The following is a 19,979-nucleotide window of genomic DNA, read 5'->3' on the forward strand; positions in this document are numbered from 1 at the left end:
GTTTATCATCAATCAACTTTTCACCCTTTTTTGAAGTGAGAAAACCACTTGTACACTTGAGTTTTTCACAGAGCGCTCTCCTTGTGAGCTGTGTTCATTGTCCCAAGTCTTTGCGGCATTCCCTCTCTCCCCACCCCAGACAGGAAACACAATGTCACAGCTGCATGCTGTTCTCTTAAATTGGCTAACACAAAAAACAAGGCTCGAGCACAACTACTTTTACAAAAAAAATTTACTGTGTCCAGAGAGAACCTTCCCAGGTGATGCTATTAGGTGCACTAACTCAAAGAGTGAGGAGTTGGATTCTTGCCTAGCTGGGAAAAATGCCTACTGTAGAAGCTCCAACCAGCAGAGCATTTTTCCTTTTTTGTTGTTTTTTGGTTTGTTGTTGTGTTGTGTTTTGGGGTACCCTCTTGTATGTACTACAAAGAGGAATGATAATTTTGGTATTGCAGCCACTAATTTCTCTGTATCTATCTTCTCTTTTCACCTTTCCAAACACCTCTATTTCTAATAAAGAACTTTTTTTCATGTAGGAATGATGTAGAGATACAAGTACCTGGAGACTCAGGAGAGTGCCTCTGGAGTAGAGACACAGCCACTGTTTTCTCAAACCCAGTTCTGTGTTCTGTAGTTTACATTTATTTCTTGATCTCACCTTTTATTTATTTACATACTTATATCTTGCAGGAAGCATTCTAACATGAGTACAAGTGATCCCAGAGTATTGTAGGAGCTCAAGAGATACTCCTTAAATAAAAAAAAAATAGAAGGCATGTCTTAAAATGTAAGATTTGGGCTGATGTGTAAGAGGACTGGACGAGGTACAATTGTCAGTGCAGGGGTAGCAGGCTTTCAGGCAGAGAGCATGCCAGGAAAGCTTTGCTGCTTTTCTTGGAGAAGATGGATTATTAGATTCTATTTGGCTAAATCTCTATCATATACATTTTAACTTTTTATAGTTTATTATCTTTAAACTATTCTTAAAAGCTCAATGGAGAAAATATTTGTATTTTTTACTTCATCTAAACATCAACTTTACTATTACATAATATTCATACTTATGTCAAAAAGAGATACAAAGATAAACTTATCATTACTAAAACATAAGTTGGTTTTAATTTAATTCTCCCCTATTTTGTGATTCCTTCTACCCTTCCAGTGTGTTATAATTGAAAAATATAAAACCAAAAGGTCTGATTCTTTTAAACTGAAAATATGTATGAAGCAACTAAGTTTGATGCAATTATAGAACAATATTTAATTTGAATTTAATTGCTACAACTTTATTTTCCACTTGCATTATGCCAGTCAAACTTCGTCATACATTATCTAAGTCAGAGAAAAATAAACGTGCCCAGTTTTGTTGACTTGCAGTTTCTTTAAAGCTATAATATGAAGAAACACTTGAAATGCTCTGCTTGTCCTGCTCGTTTAATTTTTTTGTGAAAGAAAAGAACACTATTTAGCTCTGTGCGCACAGCAATGAGGGGCTAGGATAAGGTGGATGGAAGCACCAGCAGTAGAGAAAGCTCAAACCCTGTGCTCCTTATGCGTGTCTCGGGCGGGCCTGAAGAACTAGGCCCACACAGAATAGCTCGGGAACGGTGGTCAGAATGATGTGTCTTTACAAAGGAAGCGAGAAAGGGTGTGTGTGAGAAATGTAGAATTTCCCTTTGTGGAACTTATGAGTCAGGTAATATATTTCTGGGTGTATTACAAAAATTGATGTGAACTGCATTTTGAATTTCCAGGCCCCGTTATCATTTCTGCTTTAGATTGCTCTCTGCCCCTCTGTCCTAGCCCCTCCCTTTGCGGATCCAGCACTTGTAGTCAATCACCAGCTGATGCGGCTTAAAAAGCTACTTGCTTTGAACAAAGCTGGGAGTCATTTTGAAAGCATTTCCTTAGTGCTCAGCCATAGATGAGACATTGACTTTTGATGGGTAATCAAAGTTTATAAAAATGGGTGTACAAAGGTTTACATTATCAGGATTTATCTTTCCTAGGCTTGCCTGGCCATTTAATGCTTGCTTTGTGAATCAAAGAGGATAAACATAGAAGCTAGAGGAAATAAGCGAATAGCTTACCAAGAGGTAAAGGATGTATGTAAAATCGGAGGGACTTTTCCTTTGGTATTTTTCTTCTTATTCTTTCCAATGGCAATGCCAGTCTTCTTTGTACCTCCCGCTACTGTAAAAACTGCTGGATAGATGCCATCAGCATCTCAGCTGCAATGACAGCTCCGTCAACTTGTCTATTACCCTTGATTCAATCTTACATGACTTATTTTCACAGACTCTCCCAGCGCATGTGGTGGTTCACCTTCACTTGACCTTCATCCTAAGTTACTCGTGGACATTTGCTTCCTCTAGACTCCATTTTACAATAAACTTGAACGCCACAGCTTCTTTGAAACCCAAAGACAAGAATTATGGAACTATTGCCTACAGCTGACTCAATAGATCTATTTGCATACTTACTAGCTTTGTGCTAAAAAAAAGTAAGAGAAAAGAAAAATTCCTTAAATGCTGTTAATGATAATATTTGGGGCAGCGGGAGGGGGGATATTCAATGCTTTTCAAGTCATGTCTAACCTTTCTGAGCCCAATTGTGTTTAACTGAGTTATGACCTGTCGTTGCTCTTTATTCTAATTTCCCTATTTATAACTGTACATCCAACTTGGTCTGTATTTAGTAGCTCTATTGAGAAACTGGGATGAGAGACAGATGTGTGAAGTACAGGCGGTGGCTGCTGCCATTTAGACACACACGGGCATCCAAGTAAAGACCGATGAGAAAGGCAGTTCGTGACTGGATGAGAAAATTACCATAGTTCAACTAAATGGAAGACAGGAAATGAAGAGTGTGTAAGCTAAAAATAAAAAACGTCTTTTCAGCACAATGCTCCTATAGACAGTTATGCAAAAAATATATACATTTAAGGTTTAAGGGTTGGCAGGAAGATTGGTAGCAGGGATCAAACCAAAAATCAATAATAGAACATTTATTTCTTTCCCACTGCATTTTTTTGAAATGCGCAGGTATCCCACTGCCATTTGAATGCATTTGCCTTCAAGGACACTGATGCACACACACCTGTCAGCATCCATCAGAATACCTGGGGAAACAATAGAGACATGACATCTAAACCGATTTGCCAGCTAGTTCACATTAAAAGGACAGATGCTACAGCAATCCTCAAACCCATGTTGTCATTTGATAGAGGTGGTCCTCTCTATCCCCAATATGCTGGGACTTGGGTAATGAACATTACTGCAGCACTCAAGCATGGACACGACCCATTTGTTCTCTCTCTGAGAAGATAGTAAGCGCATGAAAGGCAAGGACTGTGTCATAATATCTCCATACCAGAAACACTTGACTTAATGGTTAACACCGGCCATGTTTAAGTGCTAACACTAATGTTGTTAGATTTTAAAAAAGAAAGTAGCTAATATTGTTTGAGATAGAACACAATACTTTTGATCATGCCGTATGTCTGTATACAATACAGCAAGTTGGATACAAAAATATGAATGCCTCATAAACATACCATTGAGCAAAATCCAAGTTGTAAAAGTTAACAATTTTAAGCAATCTAAACCATCCACTGCTGCCATGGAGTGAATGCAAACTCACAGCGACCCCCTGTGGGTTTCTAAGACTGTAACTGTTTACAGGAGTAGAAAGCCCAGTCTTTCTCCCACATCGCCGCTGGTGGTTTTGAACTGCAAACCATGCCGATCACAGTCCAACACACAACCACTGTACCATCAAGGCTTCTAACTAAACCACAGGTTATATTAATTTAAACTTACATTCTGAAGTGAGCAGCAAGATGTCTATTAGCATAAATGTCAGAGGAGTGGGAGAGATGAGATCGTATCAGAGAAGAGGTCTTAGTGTGTTGTAAATGTTCTCTTCCAGGACACGGTGGGAGTTGTACTGAACTTCCCCTTTCGATACAAATTAAGCTGTGAATTACTGTTTTAGCCTTTTTTTTATCATGTGCTATGCTTCACAGCTTTAAAGAGTAAAGAAAATAAAGTTGTTTTTTTAAGGGAGACAGGTAGGTGTACTAAAGTGAGTAGGGGTCTGCCTTCTTGAAAGATTTCTATTGAACTGTTCTTGGAGTTGAGCTCATGCCATCAGCTCTGCATTCAATTAAGGTGTTTCTATAACCAGCAATCTTTTAAAACTTTGGACCATCACCCTTGCTTTGAGCTCTTTGATTGATAAGCAAGGAGAGGTTGATGACGGCATATCGACGTTAGAACATGTTTGGGAGTAACAGCTTAGAGTCCTGGCATCTGAGGCAGTAGGCCAGGAAAGAAAAATAGGAGAACTTTGAAGAAAATTATTATTCATCTGACATGGGATATTGCTACGTAGTGGGCGGCAGGGCCCACAAACTACTTAATGTGGCTCTTCTAGGCAAATGTCTCCGTAACGCCCACCAAATGACCTTCTCTGGCATGGGTCTGAGAAAGGAGGTAAAGAAGACATTGATAGAATTCATCTGTGAGTACTTGTTAATGGGATTTATTGTGTCACCTACGGCTGCATATAAAATTTGCCCTGTAAGAAGCAGGGGGTGGGTATCTACCTGCAAGAGCCAGAAATAGAATATACCCTCTATTTCTTTGCAGTTAGCCCTCTGGATCCAGAAAACAGCTATGATATGTGGGACGTGGCAGAGGAGCAGCAGCATAGGGACCGGGAAGCAGAGCAGGAGACCGTGTTGAGTTTTCCAGCCCACGGTGCAAATAGAATGAGTGTTTTAGGGCAAGAAGCTGACTTGTGGAGTAGACTGCCTCTGGCACTTAATTTGGGGAGCTGGGTTCATCACCCACTGAACTTGAGCTTTGGGTTGAGGGTCACAGTAAAGTTTAATCTGCTCTTTTTGCACTTACTAGTAGTAGCCTGGAAGGAACTTTGTAACATGTCCTGACTGAACACCTCGTGTTAGTTTGGGTAGACTAGAGAAATACATTCATAGACACACATATGTTTATAAGGAGCAATTGAATATTGAGAAAACGTCCCATCCCAGTACAGATCATGTCCATAAGTCCAATATTAGCCCATATGGCCAATACCAATCCATATAGTCCTTTTCAGACTCATGAAATCCAGACAATGGTGACGAATGCAGGAGGATAACAGGCCAATGGCAGGAGTCTCTAAGTGACTTCTTAGGATCCAGAGGTCTGGCTGCACCATGGTAGGTCCGTGTGGCTTCTCCAGCTCCCAGGGCATAGTGCCATGTGTCTTGTCAGCAGAGTGCCTCTCAAGGAGTGAGCAGAGAGAATGTGTCTCCTACCTCCAAGGAGAAAGTCCAGGAGTTCCCAGAATTCTCTGGAGAAGGCCAGGCCCACACAGAGGCCTCGTTGGTTATATATTGATTGACAGGCCAAACTTTACCCTTTCACTCATAATCCTCTCAAATTGACACCAGATTATGTAACTACCACATATCTGTATTCTGAGTATTTCTTACGTGCACTGTAGCCTATTAGTTTAATAAACCCTATAATCACTAGCATTGTGTGTGAATTTTATGTGGCCATTACAAGTGAATTGTGGAACCCGGACATAAAAGCAGAGAGCAAATGCATGACCATAGAACAGCTAACTGGGAATCTATTTAAATTGTGAATCCCTGATGATACTGCCAAAAACTCAAAATATTATCTTGATATAGTCCTAAAGATTGGCATCTTGAGTCAAGTAATATTTTTATTAGTTATTATTCAAAAAATGTATTTCACCAGGTTAAAGATTTTATGTAGTCTGAGCTCTTTTATTTTTTTCTATAAGATGGGGAAAATTTTCAAAGAAAAAACATGTGACAGTTTAATGAGTAATTATGTTAAGATAAATAAACTCCTTTAAAAGCATGAGGTATAACTAAAGTGCATTTTCCTCATGGGCATGTGAGTTTTAAGTTCTAATTTTGTAGTCTGAAATCAATAATGAAAATTGCGTGCAAAAGCAAGTTTAAAAAATGTGCCTCTTGGATATGTTACAAATCTATGCACCTTCCAGTGTTTGGATTTCTACTTCTCTTTCTGATTATTTAATATTTGACAAAATCATGTCATCACCACCACCAAAAGAATAATCCTTAAGAATAGAAATGGCTGCTTTTCTAGTAGAAAGAGCATGGGCTTGGACCTGGAAAATCCTTGATCAATTTCTCACACTTGAAAAGGAGCATTTGAATGGATTTTCAATCCATATTATCAAATCTTTAGCAATAAAAACGCAGTGGCATGGATCACATAGTAAATATATAAAGCACTAGTGAGGCACTACTAAACAATAATTGCTCACATGAGCTTACCCTAGTTTCCTCCACTGCGTATCAGTAATGAGAGCTGACTAAGTAGTAATCCTCCTCGGGAATCTTAGTGATTGGCCAACTGTAGACAAAACATTTCGAATGTTACCTAGGTCTCACGTTTTAAAGCATGCAATATATACCCAAATATTTCACTTAAATATGTTTACCTCCTCTTTTACTCTCTCATGTTAATACAACTCTCACTACTAGCCTCAATTCCCAAATTGTTGGTTCAGCTGCTGTAGAGTGGGTCCCCTGCTCATGGTGACCCACTCCACAGTGGGATGGAACCCTGCTGATTCCGGCTCTAGCTGCATGAGAGCTGTAGATTGGGACCTTAATTTTTTGATTTTTTAATATTCAGAAGTAGACAGATCTCTAGACTTCTCTTCATGGTCAGTCTTGGCTAAAAACTCAACTGAAAACCGTGGAAGCATCACAGCGCCATGCAAGCCTCCACTGACAACCAGGTGGTTGCTACCATTGAGATTCATCCACCCAGAATAAGCTCAGTTTAACAGTTAAGAATATAAAATGACCAAAAAAATGAGAAACTTAAATGGTCTTTCTAGGAGTTACTTACATACTTCGCTGGATTATTGTTTTGTTTTGTTAACTGAAGCATTTTTAAGTAATTGAAGCTGTTAAAGCATGTCAATTACTAAAGTTCTAGCAAAAATTATGAATTCATGTTTAGTAATAATAGGACATTGTGGGGAAACTAATAGTTATCTACTAAAAAAACACTGTTAAGGTCGGGATACATTTCATTGACTCCTGTATAAAGTGGCAGTGTTGTATCCAGTGGAGCATTATTAGAAACGCTTTATGCTCTTTCCCAGGCCAGTCTGATAAACTTCCATGTTCCCAACACTGTGCTACTTCCCCTTCACCTTGGTGGATGCACAGTGATGCACCAACAAACAACGGTACAAAAGGAAAGAAACGACGCACTACTAAGACACCTCCCGGGATTATTACATGAGCAAGAAATAATTATGTCATTCTTTGGAATTTTATTCAATGTTCACAGAACCTATGAAAGCTGCTTTGTATTGCTTAAAATGTTGTTCCGTCAACTTGTTCTTAATTATTTTAATTATATTTATATAGGAAGAGCAATATTTTAAGGAATAAAAGTAACAGTGGATGGATAAAAGCAGTCCATATCTTTCATATGAAGAATAAAGTCTGGTCTACTCATTGTAATAGTCGGAAGTTCATATAATAAATAAATTGGGAACAATTGACTTTTGTCTTTCAACCTGCTTTCTCCATTTACCTACACAGAGAGAGAATCCAATACTTTTTGATGTAGATAATATTTATAAAAGCTAACAACGATTTTCTGAAACAGTCATAAAGTCTTAAAGTTCTACTTTAATGAAGTAGGGACATGCTTATCCTTTATTTAGTAATGTAATTTTTTTCTACACTCCAACAAATTTCATAAGCCTAGACACTCATAATTTCTCTAAATTCCTGAAATAAATTATTGGAGTTAGTTTAATAATGAATCAGTACAGAAAGCCTTCATGGTTGGTAACTGTGTGCCATGTGCTCAGTATATTACAAATGACAATTTTTCTCTTCTAATCCTAGTTCAGTACTTACATAATTAAAAGAATAATTATTTAATGAACTCTAATGGATTCACAAGTATTTCAATAATTACAGGGCCAATGCTATACATAATGTATACTTGATATTATTTGGTTTGCAAACATTATCAAATGCTTAGTGTCTACCATTTGTTGTGCTTCACTCTTTACCTAACGAATCCACTGTCATTCTAATTCTATAAATTTGCAAGTCAGACGCTTCTGCTATGAAAGTGATCAAGGAAAAGTTGTGATATTCAATATTTTTTACATAAAATAAATCGGGGTGAAATTTGTAAGTTTGATACTTTATACAATTTTGTTCTGAAAGTACAATACTTGTTCACAGGGCATCTGGTGCGGGATCTGAACAGCTTTTAGCAATTTCAAAGGGGAATCAGATGTATTTAGATGTAAAGATGTAAAACACCCATAAATTATTTCAATCAGTTGTCAAAATAATGAGTCATGATATACCAACCATTTAAAATATTAACTTTACATTTTTTAAAAAGAGGAATGTCAGCCTTCTGGAAGCTTTCAATAACATCTCTGTCTTGAAAATGTCTAAATAGGGTGATGCATTCTAGAATATTTATCCCATAAATGAGTTTTAAAATCAAAATATGAGACCAGTCCTTAACCTTTGCTGATGATCTGGCTGTGACTGAGTGGGACAGACAGAGGATAAGCACAGGAAACTCTGATGGGTCCACTGGTCCTTCCCAGTTCACTCTGCTGGATAAGCAGATTCATATGCAAAACAAAAGGAGAGCAGTGGTTCCTACCAGAGTGAAAGTGAGAGAAAATCAATCCCTATTTATAGAAGGGAACTGGACAACGCTGTGTATACTCTGCTAAGTCAGGCTATTAAGTTGATGAAAAACAATGATGTTCAAATTAATGACAAAAGAGTGAGTTCAGTGGTGAAAAGTAAGAATATAAAATAAGACAGAAAAAATCAATACTGGAAAGAGAAGCAAACCAAAAACCAAACTCACTGCCATTGTGCTGATGCCAATTCAAAGCTACTCTATAGGCCAGAGTAGAATTGCTCCTGTCGGTTTCCAAGGTTGTAATTATTTCATGGGAGTAAATAGCCCATCTTTCTCCCAAGGAGGAGGAGGTGGTTTTGAATTGCTGATCAGGCAGTTAGAAGCCCAATGTGTAATCTCAAATTGGATTACAATAAATAATATAAACGAAGTAAGATAGAGATTTACGTCAAGGATCGCATAATTAGGCAATATGATTCTTACTGGAGTGCAAATATGATTTTCACTCGCATGCAGAAATCTATTGCTTCTCCAAATAGAAATGAGCAAAAGCAGATACATATCAGTATAGCAACTCTGGACAATAGCTATCAGGCTCTTGTGAGAGAGGATGTTGCTATATGTATGTATATATATATAATCTTTGTGTAAACAAACATTGACATTGAGTCAATTCCAATTAAAGAGACCCAATAGCAGCCTGATAGTTCAGAATAGAACTGCCCCTTTGTGTTTCCAAGACTGTAAATCTTCATGGGAGTAGAAAGACTCTTTCTTCTGCAATGAAATTGCTGGTTTTGAACTCCTGATCTTGCTGTTAGTGGCCCATATGTAACCCAGGAAGCCAATAAGTTTCCTTCATTTTTGAATAGTGTTCTAAACTGTTAAAATTATTGTACAATGTTCAATTTGACCTTTAGAAAATATATATTTATGGGCCTCAGTGTCATTAATCTTTACTTATTTCATAGGTAATTCTAGGATACTAATTTTAATAACTTTTGATTCAATTATTAGGTCAAGCTGGGATTTATTGACTCAATTTAAAACATGATAGTCAACCTCTTTCAAGGTTTATTAAATCCTACCTTAGATTCTTTATATGCATTATTTAATTTCTTATCATAAATTATATCATCACTAGTCCTCATTACAAATATGGGACCTGCAATATAAGAAAATCAACAATTTTTTTCTAAAATAAAACTGGCCATGATATAATAATTAACATGGCTACGTTGTTTCCTTCCCAAGTTGTTGTTGTTATTTTTGGAGGGGTATTTTGTGGATTACCTCTAACAGTTGTTGTATTTTATGTCAAGTTGGTTGGGTCAGGATTCTTAATGGTTTATGGTAAAGGCCTAGTAATCCCCCATGACATGGCCATATAAACTCTATAATGTGATCTGCTGTGAGCAGCCAATGAATTGTAAGATTAGTTATGTTACATATACCTACTTTAAGGTAGCAACAAATTTGAATAAACGCGATGGAAGTGAGTTTACAGTTTTAGAGGCAGGTCACAGCCCTAGCGCAATTGATAATACATTTTTTGGGGGTGTGCCTTACTTGTTATATAAAGGCTCTAGGGAACAATTTGCTGGGACTGGATGCTGCATCTAACCCTTTCATCTTGAGTCTTTGGACCGGCACCGGTGAACTTCCATATTGCCTACAAATCCTGAGAGCCATCAGTGGGCACCCTCTGATTTAGCCATCTGACTCCCAAACCATGGATTCATCTGCTTCTCCAATCAAAAGCCTGACCTGTTAACTGTGGATTCATCTGCCTCTGCACTTGCCAGCTTATGATCTTTCTTCCCACTTTAGATTCTTCAGACCCTGAAGTGACACGAGTCAGGTAAAGCCAGAGGAATAGCTGACTCATAGATTTAGAACTTGACAGCTTCTATAATTGTGTGAGCCATTTTCTTGATATAAATTGCACATATATAATCACCCCTGGTTTAAATTCTTTAGAGAACCCAGCATAACACAATACTTGAGAGAAGTATGAACGAGTATTGATCCTAGTATTAGTCAAATTATCCATGTAGTCATTCTTTCATTTTTAACAATTAAAATGAACAACAATTTCATTTTACTTAAAAAACAAAAATGGCTCATGAAAGAAGTAGTCCAGAAATCAAATGAAGTATTTCATGGGGACAAATCTGATACACAGAAATTTTTAAAATATGAAAAAAACAATATATCATTTTGAAGACCAAAGGACGTCTGATCCAAGCTACAATATTTTCATTTGCCTCATATTAATATGAAAACATGATAATAAGTAAGGAAGACAGATGAAGATGTGATGCATTTGAAATATGGGGCAGACAGTGTACACTGAAAGGTCCATGGACTGCCAGAGGAACCAACAGAGATGTCTGCAGGAAGTATGTCAAATTTTGCTCAGAAGTCAGGATGGAGAAACTTCATCTCACTAGCTCACTACTGTGGACATGTTTTCAGGAAGGGCCGGTTCTAGAGGCATCATGCTTGTTAAAGGGTCAGTAAAAAAGAAGTCCCTCAGTGAATTGAGATCATAGTTGCAACAGTTAGCTGGACAATATTGGGAGGATGGTGCAAGAGTGGGCCATGATCCAGTGTGCTGACTGTGGTGCCAGTAAGAATGACAGCAGCCTTCGTAGTGCTGCGCAATCAGCCTTTTGATTTCACTAGGTCCCATTGTCATGTCCCCTGTTACATCCCTCATCCTTGCAATTGTCATTTGTTCCTTCCTTTCTTTGGTTAAATTTACCAGCAGTTAATCAATTCTGTTAATTCTTTCAAAGAACCAACTTGTAGCTGTATTAATTTTTCTATAGTTTTCTTGTTTTCCCTCTCCTGTATCTCAGCTCTGATTTTTATTATATCTATCCTCTTGCTATTAGTAGGGTTGTTCTGTTGACTCTGCTCTAATTGGTAGAAGCCCCTCTGTAGGCAACTGGATACCCACTTACAGAAGGGTTGCGGGGAGGAGATGAGCCAGTCAGGGTGCAGGGTAGCAACGATGAAACATACAACATTCCTCTAGTTCTTAAATGCTTCCTCCCCCATTATCATGATCCCAGGTCTACCTTACAAATCTGGCTAGACCAGAGGATGTACAATGGTACAGATAGGAACTGGAAACAAAGGGAATCCAGGACAGATGATTCCTTCAGGATCAGAGTTGAGAGTGGTGATACCTGGAGGGTGGAGGTAAGGTGGGGTGGTAAGGGGGAACTGATTACAAAGGAACTACATGTAACTTCCTCCCGGGGGGGATGGACAACAGAAAAGTGGGTAAAGGGAGACATCAGACAGTGTAAAATATGACAAGATAATAATAATCTATAAATTATCAGGGGTTCATGAGGGAGAGGGGAGAGGGGTGGGAGGGGGAATTGAGCTGATATCAAGGGCTCAAGTAGAAAGCAAATGATTTGGGAATGATGATGGCAACAAATGTACAAATGTGTTTGACACAACTGATGGATGTATAGATTGTGATAAGAATCGTACCAGCCCCCAATAGAATAATTTAAGAAAAAGCAAAACAAAAGATATAATCTAAAAAAAAAATATTCACAGCGGATTCCACAGCACCTACCTGCAACAATGTTCCTAGAAAACTAAAAGTGCTATTTTATCAAAACAAACCTCAATAAAAGGCCAAAATAAAATAAAGTGAATCCAAACCCACTGCATCGATTTGATTTCTACTTGCATGATGGTAACCCCTGGAGGTTACATGTTGCGTTGCCATCTGAAATCTCTGCCATTCAAAACCACCAGCTGCTTCACAGGAGAAAGATGGGGGTGTCTGCACCCATACACGGTTACACTCTCGGAACTGACAGAACAGTTCCATCTTGGGCAACTTGATTGCTATGAATTGGCATTGACTTGATGGCAGTGAATTGTATGAAGGGTATCAAAACTGTATCTTCAGGAACAGCCTTATCGTTTGCAGCGGTGATGAGTGGATATGAACCTCGAACCTTGTACATTGCATCATAGCGCCTACCTCACAGCGGTGCCAGGATTCTTCCTGGGTCAAAATAAGAGACTTCAGAATCCATCTCAGCTCCCAACTAGCTAGATTATCTCAGGGAGTCTAATTTCTCCCTCAGATCTTCTTTCTTTTCTCCTATACCCTTCTTAATTTTGCTTAGTAAGGACATTATGTTAGATAATATTACAGATAGTATTTAATATGTCTTTTTTCCCGTGTGGCTCTTTTTTATTTCCCCTTCTTTCTTGAGTTTCCTTTCCACAGCCATTGTTCAGTCTAGTCGGCACTCCCCCGCTGTTCAGTTGCAGGTGCTAACAGAATATCAACAGGAAACTTACCAAGTTCTCCAGAGTTTGTTAATTTTCTGTGTGCTGCATAGCAAGCCTGAAAGAGGGTTGAGCCCATGGACTGACCCATTTTTAACTTGCACCAAAAGAAAGTGTGAATTCTCAGGGCAGACTTGGCAACCAACTAAAAGTCACATTGCAAATGATGCGCATTCCGGCTTGCTCATCAAGGGCCCTCAGTCACAGAGGAATTAAACCTCTGAAAGAAGACAAGCAGGCTTCTGTCTTTTTTTTTTTAAGTTGGAAGAAAAAAGGTCAGCATTTGTTACAAAATTGTAGGTTTCTATTTGGGGGTTTAAGCAGAATTGTTCTTATGCGAAAGAACAGAAAAAGTGACATACTTAAAAAAAAACTACGATAAAACTATTTTTTTAAAGAACAATTCCCTAAATATCCCATGTGAAATTTGAATTAGACTGAAGGTGACGTTAGGAGGCCGGGGTAAGCGCTCGGCTGCTTGCTGAAAGGACGGCTCCGCATGGCTCCTGCTTCGTAAAGACAGTGCGTTGGCAGCATGGAGGGGTCATTCTGCCTTTCCCTTCAGGGTCATGATTAATTTAAAGTCAGCTCATCATCAACAGTGGCTTCTGAGAGATCAATATATTAACAATCAGAATTCAAACCACCCAGCCTTGGGGAAGGAAGAAATGCTACATTAGAACATTTATCCATTGGTGAGAGAGGAATTGTTGATTTTAAAACATATCAGAGGATAATATCAAGTCACTGCTTTGGCTAAGTGTGTAAATACTCGGCGGAAAAGCAAAAGAACAGATAAAAGTGATAGCTAGGCAGAAACCATTATGTTCTGTACTAGGCGATTACGGAGTCCTGCTGGCATAGTGGTTATGCAGTCAGCTGAGCTCCACAAGGCCAGCAGTTCAAAACCACCAGTTACTCCAAGGGAGAAACATAAAGCCCATCTGAAGACAATTGGGCATCCCCTTACAGAAGGGTCACAAGGAAGAGACGAGCCAGTGAGGGTGCAGTATAGCACCGGTGAAACATACAACTTTCCTCTAGTTCTTTAAGACTTCTGCCCCTCCACCACTCTCATGACCCTAATTCTACCTTACAAATATGGAAAGACCACAGCACGTACATGGGTACAGATAAGAGCTGGAAACACAGGGAATCCAGGACAGATAAACCCCTCTGACAGTAGTGATACCAGGAGGCTGAGGGGAGGGTGGAAGGAGAAAGGGGGAACCCATCGCAATGATCTACATATAACTCCCTTCCAGGAGGATGGACAACAAAAAGAGGGTCAAGGGAGACATCGGTCAGTGTAAGACATGAAAAAATAATAATTTATAAATCATCAAGGGTTCATGAGGGAGAGAGGGGGGAAATGAGGAGCTGATATCAAGGGCTCTAGTAGAAAGAAAATCTTTTGAAAATGATGATGGCAACAAATGTACAAATGTGCTTGACACACTGGATGGATGGATGGATGGATGGATGGATGGATGGATGGATGGATGGTGAGCCCCCAATAAAATGATTAAAAATAAAAGAGTTAGTATCTAGGAAACTCACAGGGCCAGTTCCACTCTGTCTAGAGGTTTGCTATGAGTTGGCAACAACTCAATGACAGTGTTTTTTTAAAAAAAAAAAACATGTTTTTAGTTTATTTTCTGGGGAAATTAATATCCTATGGAGGAGGGCAAAAACTTAAAATTTTGATAGAGAAATCTTTTTTCTATTGGTGGCAGATAAAAAGTATTGATTGAGTGATGTTTTATCAATTGTGCACTGCTCTCATTGTCAAAGAATTCTTTAAGCAGGCTGGCTCCCTGATATCAGTGGTTCTCAAGCATTGTTAGTGTTTCATTCTGAAACTGAGAACATTCCCGACTCCCATGCTCACAGGGATCACCCTTGCTAAACTCTACCTTGGAGCTCCATCATATTATACTCCATAATTAATCCAGTTCTAGGCAGAAGCCCGATTATATTCACACTGAACAACCACTCTAGAGCGGTCTGAAGATCAGACCAATGGGGGAATTATGTACATCTGAGAAATGTGAGTCAACGATTCAGAGAAGCTAAGGGGAGTCCACCTGAGCGTTTACTTGCTGAGATCACTTGTTCTAATTAATCCCTACAAAACTCTTTACTTAGGTTTTGGATAAGAAAATTAGAGCCAACCCTGCTCATGAAAAGGAATATTTCAATGTTTTAATATATCTGGTACCTGGTAAATATAAAGAATATTAAAACTATCATAATAACTTGTAGAAAATAAGGACATACCAGATGTAGAAATTATCTGGTACTTGTATAGTTCCGACCTGAACACTAGTTGTGGTCATTGCATTTCAATTTGTCTCGAGAGAGAAAAACTACCTCCTTCCAAAATAAAGTCAGATCCAAACAAAACATAAAATAAATAATAAGCCAGTTCTGAAACAGAGTAAGCAATAAAAGTACACAATTCATTACAAATTCCATCTAGTACACAGCTTTTTTGGCCTTTAAGTCTCATTGAAAACAATTTGTATTTTATTTTCATGGCAGTTTTCCATTCTTAAAAAGAAGCGATTTTCAAGCACCGCAATCCATGCCTAGAAGGCAAATGCTATTGTGTACACCATGTTTTGTCTATCTGATTTACAACAGATCCTCTGGAAAGAAATACTCTGGTCACTGTGGTATGGTTCAATTTGTGTTTTGGTTTGGAGTTGCTTCTTCACTCTATTACTAAATAAGCCAATTATATTCAGTGAGTTCCTCTTATATGTTAGATTATCGGGTAGAAATAGAAGTACACATACCATACATCCTCATGTATAAGCCAAGTTTTTCAGCACATTTTTATGCCGTTTTTGAGGTAAAATTAGGTGCCTCAGCTGATAGCCAGGCCGGCTTATCCTCGAGTGTATGTGGTATATGCTATGAACACAGGCACTGACTGTTTAGAGCTCATAGACTCAGGGTTGTGGCACAAAGTTTATTTAAAAGTGTATTTCTCTGATTCTTTATAATATATCAGATGTATGGGATATATTAGTGTAAATTTAGAAAAAGCAATAGGTTGGAAAAAATAAATAGAACCCTTGAAGATGGTTATCTGAGCCATTAATGAGCCAAAATGGCCTACTATTGGCCAATTTTTAATAGATAATATGATTTACTCTGCTGAGAATGGAATATTGAGGAAGAATGGCAATGAAATTCATTATCAAAATACAAAACAACAAATTTAAATACTATAATAAAAACTACCTTGCAAAAACCTTAATAATGATGTTCTAGATGGGATAAATAGGAGATGTTTGAGTTGAACAAGGGTGAATGGCTAATGGACCAACACTGAGCAGTATACAGACAAGGGGGTACCCCGTACAAAACAGAGTTGTGTTAGTGGGAGCAGAGCTTTCTTAGTACACATTGTTCCTACCAGGCAAGCATCCAGCAACTCACTCTGAGTTAGTGCACCCAGTGGTGTGGCTTGGAAGGTTCTCTCTGGTCACAGTGAATTATTTCATAAAAGCAGTTTAGCTTGAACCATATTTTTTTTGTGATGGCCAATTTAAGAGACAGCGTGCAGTCGTGAAATGTTGTTTCTTGCTCCAGAAACATGCCGTCGAAATAGTTGCAGTGCTGAACACAGTGTATAAGGACAATGCTGCGGGAAAAATTCAAGCCTAAGAGTGGTTTTCTGGTTTCACAAAAGGTGAAATATCTACTGATGACAAACATTGTTCTGGATGGCCATCAAGTTCCCTAATGGAAGGAAATGTCGACTTTCAGTGCATTTGAAGTTCATTCCGCCAAGTCAGACTGTTAATCAAGCTTTCTATTTAGAGGTTCAGAAAAGATTGTGTGACAGAGTACGACCAAAAAGGCCCAATTTGTGGCAGACAGGGGACTGGTTTTGCCACCTTGACAATGCACCTGCTCATGCAGCCATCTCAGTGTGCCAGCTTTTGGCTCCAAACCAGCATGCCTCTCTTACCCTGTGTACCTTACTCACTTGACCTCATTGTATATGACTTTTTTTGTTTCCACAATGAAAATGGACAGAAAGGGAAGTTATTTGACAAAATAGAAAAGATGAAGAAAACATGAGGGAGGTGCAGTCAGCCATTCTAATCAGATGTGTTTTAAAACAGTCCCAAGAATGGAATCATAGATTTGGTAAATGTATTAACTGGCATGGAGAGTACTTTGATGGTGATAAAGTTGTTTTGTTAGAAAAAAAATACATGACTTTGGGAAAAAAATCCTGGGGTTTTTTGGAGGACCCCCTCATACATTGAAAAAAAAATAATTCTACCTATCTAGAAAATACATGCTACAAGAATATCATGAATATACCAGAGAATATAATAGGCAAACTTATAAACACTTCTTAGCCATGAACAATTAGCTGAGGAGAGCAGCTGCTGGGGCTGGAGGCTCGAACCTTAATCTTAGGGAACACAAAGCCAACTGGCACAGCAGAGTTCATGTAGACAATGTCCTACATCTGACTTTGGTGTGTGGCAATTGGGCTCTTAACACTCCCTTTTGGGAGCAAAGAAAATGGAGAAAATGTAAGACACATGGAATTAATTAGTCCAAAGGACTAACAGGCCACTTGAGTCCCCGCCTCTGTGCTCTGAGAGAGATCAGAGTAACTGGACTGTGCTTGACTATCTCTACTAGCGACCCTGAAATGGATTATATTAGAAAGTATTGAGTAAAGTTGGAGAAAAATGTGCAACGACCCTCAAAATCTGAGAGAGAGCGAGACAGAGAGAGAGAGAGAGAGAGAGAGAGAGAGAGAGAGAGAGAGAGAGAGAGAGAGAGAGAGAGAGAGAGAGAGAGAACAGGCTTATTAGTCTGATAGAGACTCAGAAACCTTGAGACTGGTCCTCATAAATACTTCTTACCTGAAACTGAACACACCCCCGTTGCTCAGAATCCTGACAAAAGATAGCTAGGTGCTTTTTAACTTCTGAATTTGTGATTGATCAAACATACAATCAGGATGCAGTGATAATTCTTGGTGACATATATGTGCAAGTTGTCCAAGAGAAGGATCCATAGTTGGGAAAAGTGTTCCTGCTGATAGAAAGTACTGCTGATACGGCATGATAGAATTTTGCAAGGTCAACATCCTATTTGCTGAAATATCTTTTCTCAATAGCACCAACAACAACCATATTCTATTAGGCTAGGTTCTCTACAGAAACAAAACTAGTAAACTTGATGATAGACAATAGATATATTATAGATAGATAGATAGATGATAGATAGATAGACAGACAGATGATAGATAGATTTATATCAAGAAAGCAGCTCCCACTGCCTCAGGAAAGGCCAATGCAGCTCAGTTTAAATCCATGGGTTAGATGCTAATCTGGAAATCCTTCCAGGTTCACCCCTGGGTGTTAAGCTTTAGGCTTTTGTTGGTGTGTTACCAGGGTTTAGGACCCAGGAAGTTGGAAAATGAACACAGAGGCAAGAGGGTGAAGCTGGAAAATCACTGCTGGTGGGTGTGAAGTTGGACTGGCAGATTAGAGATTACAGCAGACTACTAATAGTTTTCAGGGTCAACAGGCAAAATCGTGGCCAGCCAGTACACATCTTCAGTGACCAGACATAAAAAAAGGCCAGGAGTAAGAAAGCAGAAGAGGAGTGTTGGACTTTGCTGCATCTATTATGTGGATCTCAAACAGGCCATCCTCCCAAGAAGATGTGATCAGACTGTGACCTGAGTTAAAGACTGTGTTGCTATTCAAACAAATTGGAATAATTTACATGTTGTTGGTTTTAAATAACTAAGGATCTTTGCCCAAATAAATTGACACAAAATCCAATGATCACATATATCCATGAATTTCACCAGGACACAAATTAATTTTATCTCTATAGGCACAATGGAAAAGCTAATATTCATCAGTTGGAAGAAGGCCAAAGGCCAACTGTAGGACAGAATATTAATTGCTCATATGCACATTCAAATCGAAAGTGAAGCATATCAAGCTCAGTTCATAAGAGCCAAAGCATAATTCTGAGTATGCACCACCTGGACTTAGAAACCAGCGTAAGGATGCATTTGACATATTGAACAATAATGACTAAAGACTAAATAAACTATGTGGGATGACATCAAAGTCATAATCAACGAAAACAGAAATAGTTATTAAATGACAGGAAAAAAAGAACAAATGAATGTCCCAAGAGACTCTAAAACTTGTTCTTGGCTATAGAGAAGCTAAAGCAAACAAAGTGATAAAATAAAAGTGCTAAATAGAAAATTTCAAAGGGCAGCCCAGGAAGATTAAGTAAAATATTATAATGGAAGTGGAAATGCCTGTATGTAATTAGGACACATAAATTGAAGAACATGATTGATATTCCTCAGGTGAATAAATTGACCAAAAGTCAAGCATAAAGTGGCAACATTGAAGTATTTTATGAGCAAACTAATGGATGACACAAGCATCCAAAGAAGCTGGAAGTAATTCAGTTATCAAGGGATTGGTGGTATCTGATGAAGAACCACACTATGGAAGAAAGGGTCTGTATTAGTCAGGGCACTTTAGAGAAACAAATCCACAGCAACTCATGTATAAGAGAGCTTTATATAAATGTTAAGTGCACAACAAGGAAACATTCCAATCCAGTGCTGCCCAATCCCACAAGTCCAATATTAACCCATATGTCCAACACCAAACCACAAAGTCTTCTTCCATCTCACAAAACAGACACAATGATGCTGACAGAAGGGGGAAAGCCGAGTCAGTGAGTGTGTAAGCATCTCAGCACTGGCAGGGGTCTCCACACGGCTGCTCCAGCACCCAGGGCTGCATCAGGGTAGGTCCATGTGGATTCTCCTCAGGAATATCTTGCAGGAATTGAGCCTTACCAGCTGAAGCAGAGAACTGGTTAAGGCAGCTGCAC

The 19,979-nt window shown here is 38.6% G+C and overlaps 1 protein-coding gene across 1 annotated transcript in view; it reads right to left on the bottom strand.

Moving 5' to 3' along the window:
• The window catches only part of CSMD1 (CUB and Sushi multiple domains 1), a 1,770,408-nt gene that overhangs the window by 1,638,827 nt on the left and 111,602 nt on the right, over nucleotides 1–19,979 (bottom strand). The window lies entirely within an intron of this gene.

The sequence above is a fragment of the Tenrec ecaudatus genome, chromosome 8 (assembly GCF_050624435.1).
Source record: "Tenrec ecaudatus isolate mTenEca1 chromosome 8, mTenEca1.hap1, whole genome shotgun sequence".
Taxonomy (NCBI): Eukaryota; Metazoa; Chordata; class Mammalia; order Afrosoricida; family Tenrecidae; genus Tenrec; species Tenrec ecaudatus.